This window comes from Sinocyclocheilus anshuiensis, unplaced genomic scaffold, assembly GCF_001515605.1.
Source record: "Sinocyclocheilus anshuiensis isolate Anshui unplaced genomic scaffold, SAMN03320099.WGS_v1.1 scaffold269, whole genome shotgun sequence".
In the NCBI taxonomy this organism is placed as follows: Eukaryota; Metazoa; Chordata; class Actinopteri; order Cypriniformes; family Cyprinidae; genus Sinocyclocheilus; species Sinocyclocheilus anshuiensis.
This window is the reverse complement of record NW_015536474.1, coordinates 1,353,911-1,367,258: the sequence shown is the minus strand read 5'-3', so window position 1 is coordinate 1,367,258 and position 13,348 is coordinate 1,353,911. Positions and strand designations below refer to the sequence as shown.

The 13,348-nt window shown below is 36.7% G+C and overlaps 1 protein-coding gene across 4 annotated transcripts in view; it reads left to right on the top strand.

Annotated features, from left to right (window-relative positions):
* The first annotated feature begins 6,029 nt into the window (after positions 1-6,029).
* Positions 6,030-13,348, top strand: part of LOC107656514 (zinc finger MIZ domain-containing protein 2-like) — a 60,829-nt gene continuing 53,510 nt past the window's right edge. For 3 of the 4 annotated variants that reach the window (XM_016444648.1, XM_016444577.1, XM_016444426.1), the window contains exon 1: positions 6,030-6,668. The gene's annotated coding sequence lies outside the window, so the exon portion shown is untranslated. Of the gene's footprint in view, positions 6,669-7,495; positions 7,818-13,348 lie in introns of those variants that run through there. The other variant, XM_016444496.1, reaches the window with a different exon arrangement.

The window sequence follows — 13,348 nt, the reverse complement described above, 5'->3', positions numbered from 1 at the left end:
CCCCCCCCCCCCCCCAAATCCAAACCACCCCCACCATTTTTTCTTCATGTAAAAGATTTATTTATAAACTAAAGATGTTTTTTTTCCCAGTATAAGGAACCTTTTGTTCTTTTTTTCCATGAATTCAAGTTTCCATGAATTTTAAACCTTCCTACCTTCGAGGAATCCATAAGAGCCAATAAAGAACCTTTATTTTTAAGAGTGGAAAGATTACGAAAATGTTCTTAACACTAAAGGTTCACATGAGCAAAATTTTGCAGGCAAAAAAAGGTCCATTGTATATTGACATTAAAGTGTTGCAATGTATCAAGAGGAAGTCACTTCCAAACCAAGCTGCTTTCTGCTTGACCACCTGCGAAATTCCAGATCACATGATTTCCTGTTAAAATTACTGGATTTTGCAAGTGAAAATTCGCTGAACAACATTAAATGTCACCGCATCTTTGGAAAAAAATTGTTCTTTAAAAAATTGTTCCTTGAAAGGTTCTTTTGTGAACCCAAAATTATTATTTCCCTTTTGCAACCTTTATTTTAAGAGTGTTGGCTATAATGAGATGGAAATTGAGATTTGAGAGTCCGTTCGTCGTACAAATAAAAGAAATTATATAGTGTGCAAGTTGTATGGACTATTTCTGCAGTGCTTTTTCGAGCATGATCACACTGAACAGTTGATGCTAAATGACAGAATTGTAATTTATGGGTGAAATAAATTCTTTAGGCATTAACATCCATGGAATCCTTCCATTGAACAAAGGGTTCTTTATAGTGGGGAAAAAAGATTCTTTAGATTATATAACATGTTTTTCACACTATAATGATTCTTTTAAGAACTGTTAATTGAAAGGTTGTTAGGGAACCAAAACTGGTCTTCTATGGCATGCATCACTGCAAAAAAAAAAAAAAAAACAGCTTATTTTAAGCATACTAACATCAGAATGATTAGAAATAATGTGTTTTTCACAGTATTGGTGTCTGTCTCTTTGTTACCTGCTCAGCTGACAGTCTTTGTCCTTTCTACCTCTGACAAATAATATTCTGTACTGTTTCCCTACAGCTCTTCGTTTGGCCCCAAACCTCCAGACTAACGTTCAGTCATGCTCATCAAGACTGCAGATCTATTGTTCTTTCCTCAGCAGCTCCAGTCTAGCCCCGGCGCTATCGCTCTCCCCCACCCTCCCTTCATTCTCTCTGCTGGATAATTCCCATGATATGTTCTTGCCATTGGCGTGGGGCGTACCATTCTCAAAGAGGGGTGAGTAGAAACCAAACAGGAGCTCTTTACGCCTCCACACTGATTTCTCTACCAACCTTTGCATTTTAAAACCATGTAGGCCTCTATTCACAGAGGTGTTGGTGAGGCATGGTGAAAACATTAAGAGAGTTTGATATCTGTAGAAATTTCGTGTAATTCCCACCCCTCTGCTGCACAAACATCGCACGACCCGATATGTTCTTGCCATTGGCGTGGGGCATACCATTCTCAAAGAGGGGTGAGTAGAAACCAAACAGGAGCTCTTTACGCCTCCACACTGATTTCTCTACCAACCTTTGCATTTTAAAACCATGTAGGCCTCTATTCACAGAGGTGTTGGTGAGGCATGGTGAAAATATTAAGAGAGTTTGATATCTGTAGAAATTTCGTGTAATTCCCACCCCTCTGCTGCACAAACATCGCACGACCCGACCCCCTCACGGCGTAGTAAAGTGCCTGTTTTATTGACTCAATGTCTTAAAGGCAGTTCTCTTCCCGTTTTTCTCGCAGTGCCCTGTGAGATCTTAACAGGACAGGAATGAGAGAGGAATAACAATTATGTCACTGCGTGAAAGCGAACGCTTGATAAACTAACAAAATGGACGACGTGAGTGCTGCCTCTTTCCACGATAACATCGCAGAGGCAAAAGAGCATCAGAGCAAATCACAAACGTACAAATGCAGGGGCGAGAGAAGGCCAGGAAAGCAGATGAAAGATCAGGCTGATGAACACCACCTGTTTCTGTCACCTCGTGCCCAGAAGCTGAATTCAAACCTTAACATGACACCGTCTCTGCCAAACGCAGTGCCGCTGACTGCTGCCAGATTGCCATACATCTGTTTCACAGCTAAACTACTGCTGGGTCTGAAGCAGTTCTCAGTCACCAAAACTGACTGTTTAATTCACATTCCTGGTTTGAACAATTCACCGTGCATGTTATTCCAGAGAAAACAATGTAATGGGATCAATAATGAAATAAACTGAGAGAGTGCAGTTGATATCTAAGTATACGAAGGGTTGAGAGAAGTTGAGTTCGCCCTTCTCTGACCTCTCTATTGTGAGGTTTGCAGCAGTCTGAACCAGTCCTTTCACTGCCTGCTGCTTTTTAGAGGACAGCGCACACCACTGCTCTTCGAATTCATGATTTAAAAACACTTTGGCTACTTGCCCGTGTGAAAAACATGTCCCTGAACACATCGAGCCTCACGTGGAAGGAATTTCTGTGTAAACGGTTTAGACATCTAATACAACAATTTACATGAAATGTAAAATGTATTTTTTTTTTTTATGATTGATTTTACATTCGTTCTGCTTTTGTTTCATGAATGAGGCCAACTTACATTCTAATTACAAAATAATTGTGCTAAATAATTAATCTGGGATATCATTTGATAATAATTTGAGGTCAGTATGTTTTCTTTTAAGTGTTTTATTTTTAATCCCGGCTGCATTAATTTGATTAAAAATACAGTAAAAACAGTAATATTGTAAATTATTACAATTTAAAATAACTTTTCTATTTGAATATATTTTAAAATGTAATTAATTTCTGTGATGCAAAGCTGAATTTTCAATATCAGTCTTCGGCGTCACATGATCCTTCAGAAATAATTGTAATATATGCTGATTTGCTGCTCAAGAAATATTTCATATTTATTATCATCAGTGTTGAAAACAGTTGTGCCACTTCATATTTGTGTGGAAACTGTAATGCATTTTTTCAGGATTCATTGATAAATAAAAGTAAAAAACTTACTGACCTCAAACTTTTGAACATTAGTGTTAATTACACAATTATCTACGTATATAGAGTAATCATTTTTAATCATGTAAAAAAATAAAATAAGTTGAGAAAAAAAATCCCCAAATTTTCTGAATCCACCAGGTGTGAAATGGCAGTGGCTTGTCAGTGAAATAACACCATTAACACAGGCTGCCTGCCAAATGCTCCATGACTGAACATTTATATAATGCAGCAACAGTGTGCCATTTTGGCTCAAGTGTCTCTCACCCTCCCTAAAAATTCCTTTCATTAACATAACAGTATGATCCCGCAGAGCCACAATGGCGGCCATGTCTCATGTCATAAGCACAGAGTTTATCTATCATAACTGGAATCTGGTCTCTATTTTTTTTTTTACTAAAAAAAAGTCAAAAAATAGTTTTTTAAATCACTACACAAATTTTATTCTTTTAAAAAAATTTAACACTATTCTGTGTGTGAGACATTTTGGTGCTTCTTTATTATTGCTGTAATACATTATGTAAGATTTTTTTGACATGAATAAAAATAATGCCCCATGAAGAAGAAAAACAGAATCAGCATTGTTATATAAAACTAAAAATAGCACATTTTTGTCATTTAAATATTAGATAAAAAAACTTAAAAAAGTGAAGTTTAAGTTGAAGCACTAAAATTAAAACATAATTAAAAAAAAAAAATAAATTAAAGCTAAAGAGAAATACTTTAAAAAACTACAAAATGACCTAAGACATTTCCTAAAACTTAAGCTAAAATCGAAAAAAATCTATTAAGAAGTATAATAGTATATTTATGTAATAATACTAAAATAACATCTAGAATGATTAAAAATAGTAGCTTTAAACGTTTCATTTATCCTCTTTTTCCAATTTCTCAAAGTGAAAGGTTACATTTGCTAGTACATAGTAGACATGTGCCGGTATTCTGTAATGTGATATATCACAGTAATGAATATGCACGATATTGTTATCGTGGGCACTTTTATCTGTTATCAGTGTGGTAAAAAGTTTATTTCATCATCAAATCTAAAAACACACCTGACAGTTCATTCAGATGAGAAGCCTCATGTGTGTTCTTACTGTGGAAAGAGTTTTTCACGATTGGACAGTTATAAACTGCACCAGAAAACACATAATGAAGTGAGAGATCACATGTGCTTTGAGTGTGATAAGAGCTTTTCTACAGCTGACTCTTTGAAACATCACCAAAAGATTTGGGCAGGTCATTCCACCGGGAGGGAACAGTTAATGAAAAAGTCAGTGAAAGTGATTTTGTGCCTCTTTTAGATGGCACAATAATACGCAGTTCACTTGCAGAACGCATGCTTCTGGAGGGCACAGAACTCTGAAGTAATGAATTTAGGTAAATGGGTGCAGAGCCAGTGGTGGTTTTGTAGGCAAACATTAATGCCTTGAATTTAATGCAAGCAGCTACTGGTAGCCAGTGCAAATTGATGAACAGAGGTGTGACGTGTTCTTTTCGGCTCATTAAAGATTAATATTGCAGCGGCATTTTGGATTAATTGTAGAGGTTTGATAGAAGTGGCTGGAAGACCTGCCAAGAGAGCATTGCAATAGTCCAGCCTGTACAGAACATGCTGAGTGAAAGACGCGTGTGCACTCTGATGTTAACAAGCACGGATGAGAAGCGCATGGCGGAATGCGTGAGAGATGCTCTGGATGAAAGCAGACATTGTCTTACTATAAGGAGATGAGAGGGTCTGTATTACTTACTATTGGAGAAAGCGTAACGGCTAACTTGGATCACGTGTCCCTTAATAACCAATCACATTACAGCCTTGACGTCATTGAAATTCAGTCAGAGTTGTGCGACACTCAATCGCCGTTTACGGATGCCATAGGAATGAATGAGAAGTGCCGTAAACTGAATCCCACCTGTCGCAAAAAGTCAGTGACTTCTCTTATAAAATGGCACTTTTTTCGTGGTAAACTCTAAAAATAGTTCAATCCAAAAGTATTGTTTAATGTAAAACATGTTGAAGATTAGCAGATAGGCTGTCGATTCATTAAATGATAAGCCGTTTCCTCTAAAAAGCTGTTTATTCAGCGGAGTGAAGCCTCTTCTCCATTGACATCCATTAAAAAAAACGGCCTCTGGTCTCCTTTCCCACGTGCTGCCAGACCGGAAGCGTTAGCTTTAGCCGTTGCGCTTTTTCGGCTAATGGTTGCAGGCTTGCCTTCTGGTGGCTTTGATGAAAGCGCACTTTCACTCTCTGACAGCAGATGGCGCTAAACTGCAGAAATGCAGCCGTTACCCCGGAAACCCCATAAACCCCATAAACAAAGCAGCTGCACTACTTTCTATGTTCAGATTTGTGTATTTGTTATGATGTTCATCACAGCGCCAAATACGTACATATTTAGACTTAATAGGCTATTTATTTTCAAACTTGTTTTACATTTTAGTAATCAGTAAAAATGTTGTTTTACATTTGTAGTCCAAATTAACATTTTAATCTGGACTACAACATGCCCTAGATATTTTGTGTTTTGATTCTTTATTGTTCGGTCACACTTTACATTAGGCTATTGCTCATTGTGAATGTTAATGCATTAACTAAGGTTAACTAATGAAGTCTTATTGTAAAGTGATAACTATTGGTCTTTAAAGTTCTTTTGCACTTTAATCTGTGTAAAACTTTTAACTTTATACATTTTTCTGTATTGCTTTATTGTATTTAAATGTTCAGTTATTGTTATTATATGAAAAAAAGTTATTAAACGTGTTATACTGTATTATGACAACACTTTTTTGAAACTAAATTTCAATATCGTGATAATACCGCTTACCGTGATAAAAGCATTAGCAATTAATCACAACATGAAAATTTGATACCGGCATATCCCTAGTACATTGTTAATGTAGTGCCCTTCATTGAAGAATCCCCCATACACAGTATTTCATTCATCATCGAGCGCAGCACAATCGTCAGCCAGCCCAGCCCGGCCTCGTTCGATCGAGCGTTCGAAGCTCCATTAATCGAGTCTCGCATTCGAGGGGAAGTCAGTCAGCGGGAGGGCGATGAGGGGGTGAGTGACAAAAAAGAGAGAGAGAAAGAAAGAAAGAACGAACGAAAGAAAGAAAGCAAGCAAGAAAGAGAAAAACTGCCTCTCTTCCGACAGAGCACCTTCCATCCCCATGATCTCATGAATAAATTATAGCGACTCATTGTGCAATAGAGGGAGGAATGCAGTCGAGCAGACTCGCGCGCACACATACACACACGCGCGCGCGCAGGAGCAGCAGAAGCAGCGCGAGAGCAGCCGCCACTCTTTGGATTTACACAAAAACATTTAATTAAAACACACAAATGCTGGGAGACTGAACACCTATGGTGTTTTATTCCACATCATATGGATCATATAACTAGAAATCCGACACGTCCACAAATAATATGATCCAGTTTTAACGTTTTTTTTAACGTACTCGCACGGCTTCCGATTTCTGAGGTAACCGTAGATATCCAAGAAAAGACAGAAACGGCTGCGTTTTTATCCGCTTCAACCCAGCGAGGATCGAAATAGGTCCTCATCTTTTGTTTTTGAACATTTCGAGAGGATTTTCTCACAAGCAAAGCCGAACACGGAATCAGATCCAGCCAACAGATCAACCTCGGGCAGCCGGAGTGGAAGGTGAGGACGAATCATTAGAGCCGTCTGTATCATCTCTTTCATCTTATTACGTTTTCCTACGCGATTTAGATGATTTTTTTGTATGTGAACGTGTGTGTAGCGATATTCAGTGTGATCCAAGACTCAAAGGGCTTAGTTTTCAATCGTGCTTGTTGATTTGAATGGCCTGTGCAGTCGTTTCCTGCTTTTCTTTGCGTTTAATTTCTTTTTTCCCAGCTGTCAAATTAGTAATAATCTGTCATAAATGTGTGTTTCCCTCAAATGATTATGTATAGGAAGGATGAAGCCATGCACACGAGCTTACAGTTGAAATGCCTCCTGCTAGACTAACGTTAGACTAGAGCATGAATTGGGTGATCAGTCAGGTTTGGATGTCTTTAAAAATGTGTGTGAAAAGACAGAAATTACACTATAAATCGACCCAGACAGGGTTTTTGAATTGCTTTTGGCTTCTGCATGCTTTTACACTCATGCTACGTGGTTATTGTCTGAAATATGTGTGAAATAAACTGCTAGACAGTGAATCTCAGTTTGAGCTGGTGCACTCTCAGTTTGTCCTCAATGCAAACATGGGTTTAACTGTGGTCAGGTCTGATCTGGGGAGTGCAAAGTGTGGAGTTATATAGTACAGCTGTTATTAGATCAAGCTGGATGCTGTTAAGTGAATTTCACTGATAAATGCATTTGAGACCCCAGTGTTTCAGTGTTGCCTGTCACAGTGATTACTTAATTGTGGCTCTTTGGTTCGTAAAGTTATTTGTTGTGAATACCAAACTCTGAATTTTGTCACCAGAGATCACAGGATCTGCTTCTGGAGATGTTAGTATCAGCGTGTGTGTGAAATGCATGCTTGTTTTCCTTGTTTGAGCTGTCTTTTTAGGGATCTAAGCTGAAACCTGGTTGCTCCACATACACCGGGCAGCATGGGAGGGGGGATTTGCCTGTCGCATCACAATACCTTTTGCATTAGCATCATGATAGAGCGCTCCACCCAGATGCTTTACATATTGGCAGCACACCTACAGGCAGGTTGGTGTAGCGGGAGGCGTTTCAGGCTGGTAATGACACAGCAGGTGAGATGGACAGATGGTGAAGGTTGTGCACAGAACCTCGGCACTACAGACTGTGTGTTTGCGGGTCACAGACCAGGTAGGCAACAAATGCTGTGCCGCCCGTCCCTAAGGGTCAAATGATGGCCACAGACATCCCTCTGCTGATTTTCTTTTTTTTAGGCCCTAATTTGCATGAGTCGTGTCATTCTAAAACACTATCGGTGATAGATCACTTAATTATGATAAGAACCCAAGCCATCTGCTATTCTGGACAAACAGCATTGGGCGTTCATTTGGTTTTAAAAAGAAATTATAACATCGTTACTTATCATGAATATTTAACTCAGAACTTTGCATTGTCTTTATATGTGCTCTATGTGTCGAGGAAATGTTTACTAAAAGCACTTCTCGTCATGAGGAGTTAGTCAATAATTGATGGCAGGCCGACCTCGGCAGTGTCAAGTAAAGCTCCGGTCCTAAAGATGAGTGTCATGACTTTGTGTTGCCTCTCTCCGGGGATACAGGCCTAAGCTTAATATTATTAAATGTGCTCAGAGTTTGTACAGTGCTTCTGTGGTATTAGGTAATATTTGCGTACAATAGCAGCTTTAAAGCTCGATGGTTTAACATTTGACAATGAAGCTAAATATTAGTGTTGTACATATACAGTTTTATTGTAAAATAATTTTCTATTCTAGTTTGTGTATTTTACAGTGAATTTGTAATAGTCAGAGATTGCAATTAGTATTTGTAATAAAAGATTTTATGAGTAGAAAATAGTAATATTTTCTTTAATATTTTTAATTAGTAGTAATAATATTAACTATTATTATTATTATTACTAACTAAACATTATTTTGTAGTCATATTTTTGTCATATTGATATACAATCAGAGCAATTTTGCAAATAAGACAGCCATAAATATTACTATTGTAAATGTATAATTTTACTGTTAAATAAATTAATATATCATTTTTTTAAATTCTTGTATTTACAGTGAAATTACAATAGTCATGTTTCCTATTTATTTTCTTTAATATTTTTATTCAGTACTAGTAGTAGTAGTAATAATAATAATAACAACTACTAAAATATTAAAGAACATAAAATCTGTTCTTTTTGTAGTCATATTTATATATAATCAACAATTTTGGGAATAGTGACATGAATATTAGTACTGTAAATTTACATTTTTACTGTTAAATAAAATTATTATATTGTTTTTTTTAATTCTCAATTTTTGTATTTGTATTTAAATTACAATAATAATTTCTTATTACATTTTCTTTAATATTTATATTTAGTAGTAGTAGTAATAATAAAAATAATAAAAAATATTGTTATTATCAAATAAAAAGTTTTAAAAATACATTACTATTTAGTAGTCATGTTTTATAGTAGTATTGATATGTTATCAGCTCTATCGATCTATCTATACATGGATGTCTAAACTTTTAAATATGTTAATAAGCAAATTTAATAAATAAATTTGAGTTTAGACTTAAAATTGGATTAAAAATGCAGTGCATTTTTATTTTCAAAATGATAAAAAGACTGCATAATTATGCATGCAATGTAGTAAGCGTTATGTAACATACTAGTGTTTATCTTTGCATAATGCATTCTGTTAGTATGCATTAATAGTGTATAGTATATACTGTACATAGCTGCAGTTCTTCATGCCATTTAAACAGAGTTTAACACGTGTTCCTGTCATATTTCTAAGTTAACAGTCGTGACTCGTATCAGTCTTTTCATCTGACTTTAATTTACTTGTCAATGATTAGTAGCTTCTATTAGTGCTGGGCGGTATGACCAAAAATTTATATCACGGTAATTTTCAAAATTATACCGGTTTCACAGTACAAGACGTTTTTTTTTTTTCCATGCATGACTGGGTGTTAACCATATTTTCTACTGATTGAGAGAGGAAATACTGCAGTATATTGACTTAGAATGCCCTATTTTACTGTCATGATGAGTTTAGTAACACATACAGCTGTTCCCTCACCACAGTGCAACACCCCTTTCAAACAGTGTCGCGTTCCGAACGTTGATTAAGTGACATACACCGGTATTGCGGTATTTTCAAAATTCATATCGTAACAAAAATAAAAACCGGTATTCGGTATGAACCGGTATACTGCCCAGCACTAGCTTCTATGCACGTGTCTCAGCTGTAACAGTAAGCCACTCCATTAGCATGCCGTGTCTTTGAGGACAGGAGCTGTGTTTTAAAATAGAGTCATTGCACCGGGAAGCCGATTGCTTTATTTTTTAACCTTGGTTTGTGCAAACACTGTGTTTGACCTTGGCTCAGAGTGGGAGTGTGAAGACAGCAGTTTTGTAGGGGATGTGTCAACAGAGGCCCTTCTGAACGAACAAAAGGATGAGCAGGTAATTTAATCCAGACCTCACACAATGATGAATAAAAGGCTGTCCAGGAAGAGTGATTCCTCCACATATTTATTTTGAGTTTTTAAGTTGAACTATGTTCACTGTGGCTTAATAACATACTATTTTTGCAGTATGCATATATCTTTGTGCTATATTACATGAATCACCTAATGTATATGATTAAATGTGGTGTATACATAAGAGCACAATGCATGAGACTGCATCCCACAATGCCCAACCTGACTTTGAATGAGTTAGATGTGGAACTGCACGATTAATAAAAATAAAACAGAAATTGTGTTATGGCTTAGTTCGATTATCAAATAGCGAACACTGCGATTTAATTAAGTAAATACATACGACACGTTTCAGAGTGAAACTCTTCTTTTATTCGTGTATAGGCCTACCTCCTGATCCGTTATTTTCAGTGTCCAGAGTGGCACTTTTGCTTTTGGGACGCAACATGCATCTTCCCATACTTGTAGTGAGAAGCACTTATAAACCCGCTATTGTCAACAATAAAGTACATTGAAGGGCCACAATGAAATATTGATGGTTTAACGAAGAAAATAAGACCATTTATATTAGTATTGCAATTTTACCATTATGCAGTAAACATTATATTATTTTTCTTAATTACTTGAGTTTTCAAACAATAAACAATAGCTTAAGATATATATATATTACAATATTTAGTTTATTATTATTGTTATTAATGATAATAAAATATTACATAAAATAGGCTAATCAGAAATATTTTTGGCTGAAGTGTGCCCTACAAACAAACAAACAAATAAAAAAAAAATCTAAATTTTAGAAAAAACGCAATTCGATTTTTTTCCCCCCCTTAAATCATGCAGCCAAATTTGGCGGAAATATCAGTCAGTTTTTACTCCTCAGGCAATTGCATTGGCAAATTTTTTTATACAAAATTGTGTTAAAAAATGCTAAATTTACTTTTTTCTTGTTTAACTCATTGCCACTTGCTGAGTTGAATATACTTTTTGGTGAGGTTAAGTGTTATTACTTATCTTCACTACATAGGTTTATAATGTGTTAATGTGAACATGATGCATCGGACAGTATGCTACTAGCCTACATGTCAATTATAGCCTTAGAAATTCAGTCAGATCTTCAAACTAGACGCGTATCGTGTTTAGGGCTGGGTATCGATTCCGATCCCGATTCGATTTCGATTCGCAAGCTCTCGATTCGATTCTCGATTTTTTTTTTATTACATTCAGTGAACATAGTTTTAATACAAATGCTATTGATATTTCTAAAAAATTAACAGTAAATATCAGTTTACAAATAGTGAATTAATAAAAAGAAATTAAGAACCACATGCCTGTATTTTAAACCTATTCTTTTTTTTTTTGTATAGGGTCCTTTTTAAACAATAGTAGGGCCCTATAAAATGTTCTTAATTTTTCTGGTAATCAGATGAAGGCATAAAACATTAATTTAATTTATAATGAAAATTAAACCCTTTTATTTTTTTGTTGCCGTGAAGAACTTGCAGCTGCTGTGTATGTGATATGACGGTAGTTTTCTCAAATGAAACGGTAAAATGCTAATGAAATGACTCTCAGAGCAGCTGGAGATGACATTCGTGTTCATATCATAATATAGTGAAACGGCAGAAGCTGAAAACACCGCGAGCGTCATCCGTGCTTTAGTATGCGTGTAGTAAACAAAGTGCGCCGCACCATCCGCCATTCATTCATTGCGGAAATCATGGCGTCTTATGCGTGATATCAAATGCTTCCGCAGATTTATAGTATTACTATAGCATTTCACCTGAGCATTGCGAATCATGCGTATGGCCATGATAAGTGCTGAATGAATGACAGGCTTTCTGTTGTAACATCGCGCAAGGTAAATAAGGGTGACATCTAGTGGAGAAGACTAATGATAAGATTCACGTTAATCAGATCTTGTTTTAAATGTGCTGAAATAAATCCCGGAAAAGATCGATTTGCGGCTTTTGAGAACCGATATCGAATCGATGTAATTAAAAAAAACCGATTAATCGAAAAATCTGATTTTTTTGCCCAGCCCTAATCGTGTTAAAGTTTGTCCTGGAAGTGATTGGTAAGGTTGAACGTAGTTTAGTTCTTGTGAAGTGAGAGTAATGCTCCAGATCGCAGCAATAAAAGCGCACACAGACAGCTTCACGGCCATGCCCTCTCGTTTCTGTCTGCCTCACTGTTTCAGTACTCTGGGGGACTTTCTTTTTATATCTGCGGAGTGAGCAACGTGCACAGTGTTGAAATCAACGTCTCTGCTGCACGTATGGATCTAGCCAGGCTATATTTGGTGCGCTGAAGCATGGCTTCAAAAAACCCTTTCGTTACGTCAATTTCCTCTCTTGAGTTCTGTTCTGCAGTCATCAGTTGCGGCGGATTAAATGTCTGAGCGGTCCGAGAGCCCCTATGAAGCACGGACCCCCACGGTCCGCCTGGGGAGAGATGTGGTTAAAGGGTTTAATGGGATCACATGACAGTGAAGTAAAGGAGGCTGCTTTGTGATTAAACATTAAGATGTTGAGGTACAGATCAATGCAATCGATGTTCGAGCCGCTCCGTGGCTGTTTTCGCTCCCTTGTGATGTCAATGGCTAACCGCTACAAGACGCAGATTAATAAAAGCTCTCTGTTGCTGAAATGGAGAAAAACACATCATGTGAACTAAATAAATCTAAAATGAGTTTTCATATAGCTAACACGTGGAATGCGGTGGAGAAGTGTGTCAGGAAGGAGATATTTAGGCCAGTCACGATAACAACTTTTTGTTGTGCGATATATTGCCCTAGAAATAATTGCGATAAGCGATATTATTGTCATTTTAAAGACCATTTTATGCCACTGAATATATAATCATAATGTAACAGCATAATAATGCAAGAAGGCCTACACACTTCCAAATGACAACAAACTTTTAATTTTTAAGAATATTTAGATCAGTGACCTAGATATGTGGGGGCGTGTTAGAACTAGCCGTTTTAGGGGGGTGTGGCAGAGTCTTGAGTTCTGTTCTGCAGTCATCAGTTGCGGCGGATTAAATGTCTGAGCGGTCCGAGAGCCCCTATGAAGTGATAAAGAATATCTCTTTGGTTTTGAGACTTTAGTCTTTGCAACTTCAGGGATCTTTTCTATGCACAATCAGCTTGTAACACTCCAAAGAGAAAGGAAAACTTGAAATCGCATCATATGACCCCTTTAATATTTT